General features: G+C 47.4%; 10 non-coding genes across 10 annotated transcripts in view; 3 read left to right on the forward strand and 7 right to left on the reverse strand.

Annotated features, from left to right (window-relative positions):
• Positions 1 to 169: 169 nt before the first annotated feature.
• TRNAN-GUU (transfer RNA asparagine (anticodon GUU)) lies at positions 170 to 243 on the reverse strand. The gene has a single exon. It is a non-coding gene; the product is annotated as a tRNA-Asn (tRNA).
• A 207-nt stretch (positions 244 to 450) lies between these two features.
• Positions 451 to 521, forward strand: TRNAG-GCC (transfer RNA glycine (anticodon GCC)). The gene has a single exon. It is a non-coding gene; the product is annotated as a tRNA-Gly (tRNA).
• Positions 522 to 592: 71 nt separating this feature from the next.
• TRNAW-CCA (transfer RNA tryptophan (anticodon CCA)) lies at positions 593 to 664 on the reverse strand. Its single transcript has one exon. It is a non-coding gene; the product is annotated as a tRNA-Trp (tRNA).
• A 1,930-nt stretch (positions 665 to 2,594) lies between these two features.
• On the reverse strand, positions 2,595 to 2,668 carry TRNAN-GUU (transfer RNA asparagine (anticodon GUU)). The gene has a single exon. It is a non-coding gene; the product is annotated as a tRNA-Asn (tRNA).
• A 207-nt stretch (positions 2,669 to 2,875) lies between these two features.
• On the forward strand, positions 2,876 to 2,946 carry TRNAG-GCC (transfer RNA glycine (anticodon GCC)). Its single transcript has one exon. It is a non-coding gene; the product is annotated as a tRNA-Gly (tRNA).
• A 71-nt stretch (positions 2,947 to 3,017) lies between these two features.
• Positions 3,018 to 3,089, reverse strand: TRNAW-CCA (transfer RNA tryptophan (anticodon CCA)). The gene has a single exon. It is a non-coding gene; the product is annotated as a tRNA-Trp (tRNA).
• A 1,930-nt stretch (positions 3,090 to 5,019) lies between these two features.
• On the reverse strand, positions 5,020 to 5,093 carry TRNAN-GUU (transfer RNA asparagine (anticodon GUU)). The gene has a single exon. It is a non-coding gene; the product is annotated as a tRNA-Asn (tRNA).
• Positions 5,094 to 5,300: 207 nt separating this feature from the next.
• On the forward strand, positions 5,301 to 5,371 carry TRNAG-GCC (transfer RNA glycine (anticodon GCC)). The gene has a single exon. It is a non-coding gene; the product is annotated as a tRNA-Gly (tRNA).
• A 71-nt stretch (positions 5,372 to 5,442) lies between these two features.
• TRNAW-CCA (transfer RNA tryptophan (anticodon CCA)) lies at positions 5,443 to 5,514 on the reverse strand. The gene has a single exon. It is a non-coding gene; the product is annotated as a tRNA-Trp (tRNA).
• Positions 5,515 to 7,444: 1,930 nt separating this feature from the next.
• Positions 7,445 to 7,500, reverse strand: part of TRNAN-GUU (transfer RNA asparagine (anticodon GUU)) — a 74-nt gene continuing 18 nt past the window's right edge. The window contains exon 1 of the tRNA in view: positions 7,445 to 7,500. This exon is cut by the window's right edge and continues 18 nt beyond it. This is a non-coding gene — a tRNA (tRNA-Asn).

Here is a 7,500-nt window from a genome sequence, read left to right on the forward strand (position 1 = left end):
AGTTGTATTACAGAGCTTGACCTTTTGTTTTCTATCCTAATTATGAAATTGACTGCAGGTGCCGAGAGAACGCAGAGAATTGAAATATTCAGGGAAAGGGTGTCCAGCAGGAGAGAGCAAAGGTATGTATCTGTTTTCCATTCAAGTGTTTCATTCAGGCAAAATAATACGTCCCTGGGTGGGCTTGAACCACCAACCTTTCGGTTAACAGCCGAACGCGCTAACAGATTGCGCCACAGAGACGAGTGACTACAGCATCTTTCCTTAGACTCAATATATATCTTGATATGTATGTGCCTGCCTGGAGCTTGTCTTATATAAGCCATCATCATGTGAAACTTTGGCGTTGTCATGTCTGCTGCGCACACTTTGTTCATATGTGTACAATTTAAGTGTGTGCACCTGATCACTGTCTTGGACAGAGCTATGCCTGTGAACTCCCCATGTGAAGCATTGGTGGTTCAGTGGTAGAATTCTCGCCTGCCACGCGGGAGGCCCGGGTTCGATTCCCGGCCAATGCAAGGCTGCGTTCCTTTGACTTTGTTTTCGAAAGGAAATATATGAACTCAGTGGGGAATAAAATGGTAAGCAGTGACCCCGACGTGATTTGACCACGCAACCTTCTGATCTGGAGTCAGACGCGCTACCGTTGCGCCACAAGGTCCTTACACTTGCAGCCTTCAAGCCAGATCAACAAATGCTTATGGCCTTTTGACTTATTTTCCCCTCCTCATATGCCTACAGTTGTATTACAGGGCTAGGCCTTTTGTTTTCTATCCTAATTATGAAATTGACTGCAGGTGCAGAGAGAACGCAGAGGATTGAAATGTTCAGATAAAGGGTCTTAAGCAGGAGAGAGCAGAGGTACGTATCTGTGTTTCATTAAAGTGTTTCATGCCGGCAAAAAGGATACTTCCCTGGGTGGGCTTGAACCACCAACCTTTCTGTTAACAACCGAACGCGCTAACCATTTGCACCACAGAGGTTAATAACTGTAGCACAGTTCCTGAGACTCAATATATATCTTGATAATTGTGTGCCTGCCTGGAGCTTGTGTTATATAATGCGTCTTTATGCCATACAGCATTTCTCATTTGCTTAGTGTCTTGTTATTGTTGGACGTAATGATGAATAGACTACTGTCTAATGGTCTTAGAGCCAGTATTACTACCGGTCCCAGTGTATGAGACACATACATGACTTTTCTGTTGCCTGCTTAGCATAGCTCCCTGCTCCTCTGTAGGTGTGCTACCAGCCAGTAAGGCGTGTGCCTTGCCCATCAGATGTGTTATGTTAGACTTGACTTCTCTGTGAGCAAAGTCTCCCTCCCATAGCAGGTGCTTTCTCTGAACTCTTGACTTGTAAGACTGCTGGGAAAGGCCCTCCCTAGCCCCTCACTCAGATAGATATATTTACCTTCAGAGCTCAGCTTTGGAGAAAGAGATTGGGGAGAGAGCAAATAGGGGAAGGCCCATGGTGCACACTTTATTTTACATAAAAGCTGGGGCTTGTGGGAGGACAGGGACAAGAGGGTTCTCAGGGAAAGAAATCCCAGGAGTATTGATGGCTAGGCCCTGAAACACAACAATCCCGGATTGGCAAGGCACAATATGCCTGTGCAACAGGCCTGACCCTAGGCTTCCGGAGTTCTTGGTCACAAAAGGCTCCAGTGATCTAAGCCCGACCAGGGCTGTGCCCGACCAGGGCTGTAGGCCGCGTTGGGAGCGCGTTAGGGACGCGTAAAGGGACGCAGGGCGCAGAACTCTGCCCGTTTCACCCCAGCATTTAGGGGAGGACACAGAATCTGGGAAAGCCAGTGGGAAGGATTTTCCAGGAGGAGAGTTCAGTGAGATAATCTGAAACACAATAGTGCTGGTGATCTGGCGGGTGCATTCTGTGAACCACTTTTGTCGGGAGCAGCCTGCCATCATGCCCTGATAAACACAACTCTAGTCCCAAGCCAGTGACCTCAGCAAATGCAAAGACATTCATAGTTATAGTCTCCTGCATCTGATTCTTGCCATCTTCATGTGAAACGTTGGCGTTATCATGTCTGCTGCGCACACTTTGTTCATATGTGTACAATTTAAGTGTGTGCACCTGATCACTGTCTTGGGCAGAGCTCTGCCTGTGAACAACCCATGTGAAGCATTGGTGGTTCAGTGGTAGAATTCTCGCCTGCCACGCGGGAGGCCCGGGTTCGGTTCCCGGCCAATGCAAGACTGCTTTCTTTTGACTTTGTTTTCGAAAGGAAATATATGACCTCAGTGGGGAATAAAATGGTAAGCAGTGACCCCGACGTGATTTGAACACGCAACCTTCTGATCTGGAGTCAGACACGAGGTCCTTACACTTACAGCTTTCGGAGCCAGATCAACAAATGCTGTGGGCCTTTTGACTTATTTTCCCCTCCTCATATGCCTACAGTTGTATTACAGAGCTTGACCTTTTGTTTTCTATCCTAATTATGAAATTGACTGCAGGTGCCGAGAGAACGCAGAGAATTGAAATATTCAGGGAAAGGGTGTCCAGCAGGAGAGAGCAAAGGTATGTATCTGTTTTCCATTCAAGTGTTTCATTCAGGCAAAATAATACGTCGCTGGGTGGGCTTGAACCACCAACCTTTCGGTTAACAGCCGAACGCGCTAACAGATTGCGCCACAGAGACGAGTGACTACAGCATCTTTCCTTAGACTCAATATATATCTTGATATGTAAGTGCCTGCCTGGAGCTTGTCTTATATAAGCCATCATCATGTGAAACTTTGGCGTTGTCATGTCTGCTGCGCACACTTTGTTCATATGTGTACAATTTAAGTGTGTGCACCTGATCACTGTCTTGGACAGAGCTATGCCTGTGAACTCCCCATGTGAAGCATTGGTGGTTCAGTGGTAGAATTCTCGCCTGCCACGCGGGAGGCCCGGGTTCGATTCCCGGCCAATGCAAGGCTGCGTTCCTTTGACTTTGTTTTCGAAAGGAAATATATGAACTCAGTGGGGAATAAAATGGTAAGCAGTGACCCCGACGTGATTTGACCACGCAACCTTCTGATCTGGAGTCAGACGCGCTACCGTTGCGCCACAAGGTCCTTACACTTACAGCCTTCAAGCCAGATCAACAAATGCTGATGGCCTTTTGACTTATTTTCCCCTCCTCATATGCCTACAGTTGTATTACAGGGCTAGGCCTTTTGTTTTCTATCCTAATTATGAAATTGACTGCAGGTGCAGAGAGAACGCAGAGGATTGAAATGTTCAGATAAAGGGTCTTAAGCAGGAGAGAGCAGAGGTACGTATCTGTGTTTCATTAAAGTGTTTCATGCCGGCAAAAAGGATACTTCCCTGGGTGGGCTTGAACCACCAACCTTTCTGTTAACAACCGAACGCGCTAACCATTTGCACCACAGAGGTTAATAACTGTAGCACAGTTCCTGAGACTCAATATATATCTTGATAATTGTGTGCCTGCCTGGAGCTTGTGTTATATAATGCGTCTTTATGCCATACAGCATTTCTCATTTGCTTAGTGTCTTGTTATTGTTGGACGTAATGATGAATAGACTACTGTCTAATGGTCTTAGAGCCAGTATTACTACCGGTCCCAGTGTATGAGACACATACATGACTTTTCTGTTGCCTGCTTAGCATAGCTCCCTGCTCCTCTGTAGGTGTGCTACCAGCCAGTAAGGCGTGTGCCTTGCCCATCAGATGTGTTATGTTAGACTTGACTTCTCTGTGAGCAAAGTCTCCCTCCCATAGCAGGTGCTTTCTCTGAACTCTTGACTTGTAAGACTGCTGGGAAAGGCCCTCCCTAGCCCCTCACTCAGATAGATACATTTACCTTCAGAGCTCAGCTTTGGAGAAAGAGATTGGGGAGAGAGCAAATAGGGGAAGGCCCATGGTGCACACTTTATTTTACATAAAAGCTGGGGCTTGTGGGAGGACAGGGACAAGAGGGTTCTCAGGGAAAGAAATCCCAGGAGTATTGATGGCTAGGCCCAGAAACACAACAATCCCGGATTGGCAAGGCACAATATGCCTGTGCAACAGGCCTGACCCTAGGCTTCCGGAGTTCTTGGTCACAAAAGGCTCCAGTGATCTAAGCCCGACCAGGGCTGTGCCCGACCAGGGCTGTAGGCCGCGTTGGGAGCGCGTTAGGGATGCGTAAAGGGACGCAGGGCGCAGAACTCTGCCCGTTTCACCCCAGCATTTAGGGGAGGACACAGAATCTGGGAAAGCCAGTGGGAAGGATTTTCCAGGAGGAGAGTTCAGTGAGATAATCTGAAACACAATAGTGCTGGTGATCTGGCGGGTGCATTCTGTGAACCACTTTTGTCGGGAGCAGCCTGCCATCATGCCCTGATAAACACAACTCTAGTCCCAAGCCAGTGACCTCAGCAAATGCAAAGACATTCATAGTTATAGTCTCCTGCATCTGATTCTTGCCATCTTCATGTGAAACGTTGGCGTTATCATGTCTGCTGCGCACACTTTGTTCATATGTGTACAATTTAAGTGTGTGCACCTGATCACTGTCTTGGGCAGAGCTCTGCCTGTGAACAACCCATGTGAAGCATTGGTGGTTCAGTGGTAGAATTCTCGCCTGCCACGCGGGAGGCCCGGGTTCGGTTCCCGGCCAATGCAAGACTGCTTTCTTTTGACTTTGTTTTCGAAAGGAAATATATGACCTCAGTGGGGAATAAAATGGTAAGCAGTGACCCCGACGTGATTTGAACACGCAACCTTCTGATCTGGAGTCAGACACGAGGTCCTTACACTTACAGCTTTCGGAGCCAGATCAACAAATGCTGTGGGCCTTTTGACTTATTTTCCCCTCCTCATATGCCTACAGTTGTATTACAGAGCTTGACCTTTTGTTTTCTATCCTAATTATGAAATTGACTGCAGGTGCCGAGAGAACGCAGAGAATTGAAATATTCAGGGAAAGGGTGTCCAGCAGGAGAGAGCAAAGGTATGTATCTGTTTTCCATTCAAGTGTTTCATTCAGGCAAAATAATACGTCGCTGGGTGGGCTTGAACCACCAACCTTTCGGTTAACAGCCGAACGCGCTAACAGATTGCGCCACAGAGACGAGTGACTACAGCATCTTTCCTTAGACTCAATATATATCTTGATATGTAAGTGCCTGCCTGGAGCTTGTCTTATATAAGCCATCATCATGTGAAACTTTGGCGTTGTCATGTCTGCTGCGCACACTTTGTTCATATGTGTACAATTTAAGTGTGTGCACCTGATCACTGTCTTGGACAGAGCTATGCCTGTGAACTCCCCATGTGAAGCATTGGTGGTTCAGTGGTAGAATTCTCGCCTGCCACGCGGGAGGCCCGGGTTCGATTCCCGGCCAATGCAAGGCTGCGTTCCTTTGACTTTGTTTTCGAAAGGAAATATATGAACTCAGTGGGGAATAAAATGGTAAGCAGTGACCCCGACGTGATTTGACCACGCAACCTTCTGATCTGGAGTCAGACGCGCTACCGTTGCGCCACAAGGTCCTTACACTTACAGCCTTCAAGCCAGATCAACAAATGCTGATGGCCTTTTGACTTATTTTCCCCTCCTCATATGCCTACAGTTGTATTACAGGGCTAGGCCTTTTGTTTTCTATCCTAATTATGAAATTGACTGCAGGTGCAGAGAGAACGCAGAGGATTGAAATGTTCAGATAAAGGGTCTTAAGCAGGAGAGAGCAGAGGTACGTATCTGTGTTTCATTAAAGTGTTTCATGCCGGCAAAAAGGATACTTCCCTGGGTGGGCTTGAACCACCAACCTTTCTGTTAACAACCGAACGCGCTAACCATTTGCACCACAGAGGTTAATAACTGTAGCACAGTTCCTGAGACTCAATATATATCTTGATAATTGTGTGCCTGCCTGGAGCTTGTGTTATATAATGCGTCTTTATGCCATACAGCATTTCTCATTTGCTTAGTGTCTTGTTATTGTTGGACGTAATGATGAATAGACTACTGTCTAATGGTCTTAGAGCCAGTATTACTACCGGTCCCAGTGTATGAGACACATACATGACTTTTCTGTTGCCTGCTTAGCATAGCTCCCTGCTCCTCTGTAGGTGTGCTACCAGCCAGTAAGGCGTGTGCCTTGCCCATCAGATGTGTTATGTTAGACTTGACTTCTCTGTGAGCAAAGTCTCCCTCCCATAGCAGGTGCTTTCTCTGAACTCTTGACTTGTAAGACTGCTGGGAAAGGCCCTCCCTAGCCCCTCACTCAGATAGATACATTTACCTTCAGAGCTCAGCTTTGGAGAAAGAGATTGGGGAGAGAGCAAATAGGGGAAGGCCCATGGTGCACACTTTATTTTACATAAAAGCTGGGGCTTGTGGGAGGACAGGGACAAGAGGGTTCTCAGGGAAAGAAATCCCAGGAGTATTGATGGCTAGGCCCAGAAACACAACAATCCCGGATTGGCAAGGCACAATATGCCTGTGCAACAGGCCTGACCCTAGGCTTCCGGAGTTCTTGGTCACAAAAGGCTCCAGTGATCTAAGCCCGACCAGGGCTGTGCCCGACCAGGGCTGTAGGCCGCGTTGGGAGCGCGTTAGGGATGCGTAAAGGGACGCAGGGCGCAGAACTCTGCCCGTTTCACCCCAGCATTTAGGGGAGGACACAGAATCTGGGAAAGCCAGTGGGAAGGATTTTCCAGGAGGAGAGTTCAGTGAGATAATCTGAAACACAATAGTGCTGGTGATCTGGCGGGTGCATTCTGTGAACCACTTTTGTCGGGAGCAGCCTGCCATCATGCCCTGATAAACACAACTCTAGTCCCAAGCCAGTGACCTCAGCAAATGCAAAGACATTCATAGTTATAGTCTCCTGCATCTGATTCTTGCCATCTTCATGTGAAACGTTGGCGTTATCATGTCTGCTGCGCACACTTTGTTCATATGTGTACAATTTAAGTGTGTGCACCTGATCACTGTCTTGGGCAGAGCTCTGCCTGTGAACAACCCATGTGAAGCATTGGTGGTTCAGTGGTAGAATTCTCGCCTGCCACGCGGGAGGCCCGGGTTCGGTTCCCGGCCAATGCAAGACTGCTTTCTTTTGACTTTGTTTTCGAAAGGAAATATATGACCTCAGTGGGGAATAAAATGGTAAGCAGTGACCCCGACGTGATTTGAACACGCAACCTTCTGATCTGGAGTCAGACACGAGGTCCTTACACTTACAGCTTTCGGAGCCAGATCAACAAATGCTGTGGGCCTTTTGACTTATTTTCCCCTCCTCATATGCCTACAGTTGTATTACAGAGCTTGACCTTTTGTTTTCTATCCTAATTATGAAATTGACTGCAGGTGCCGAGAGAACGCAGAGAATTGAAATATTCAGGGAAAGGGTGTCCAGCAGGAGAGAGCAAAGGTATGTATCTGTTTTCCATTCAAGTGTTTCATTCAGGCAAAATAATACGTCACTGGGTGGGCTTGAACCACCAACCTTTCGGTTAACAGCCGAACACCCTAAC

This window comes from Lissotriton helveticus, chromosome 1_2, assembly GCF_964261635.1.
Source record: "Lissotriton helveticus chromosome 1_2, aLisHel1.1, whole genome shotgun sequence".
NCBI classification, from domain to species: domain Eukaryota; kingdom Metazoa; phylum Chordata; class Amphibia; order Caudata; family Salamandridae; genus Lissotriton; species Lissotriton helveticus.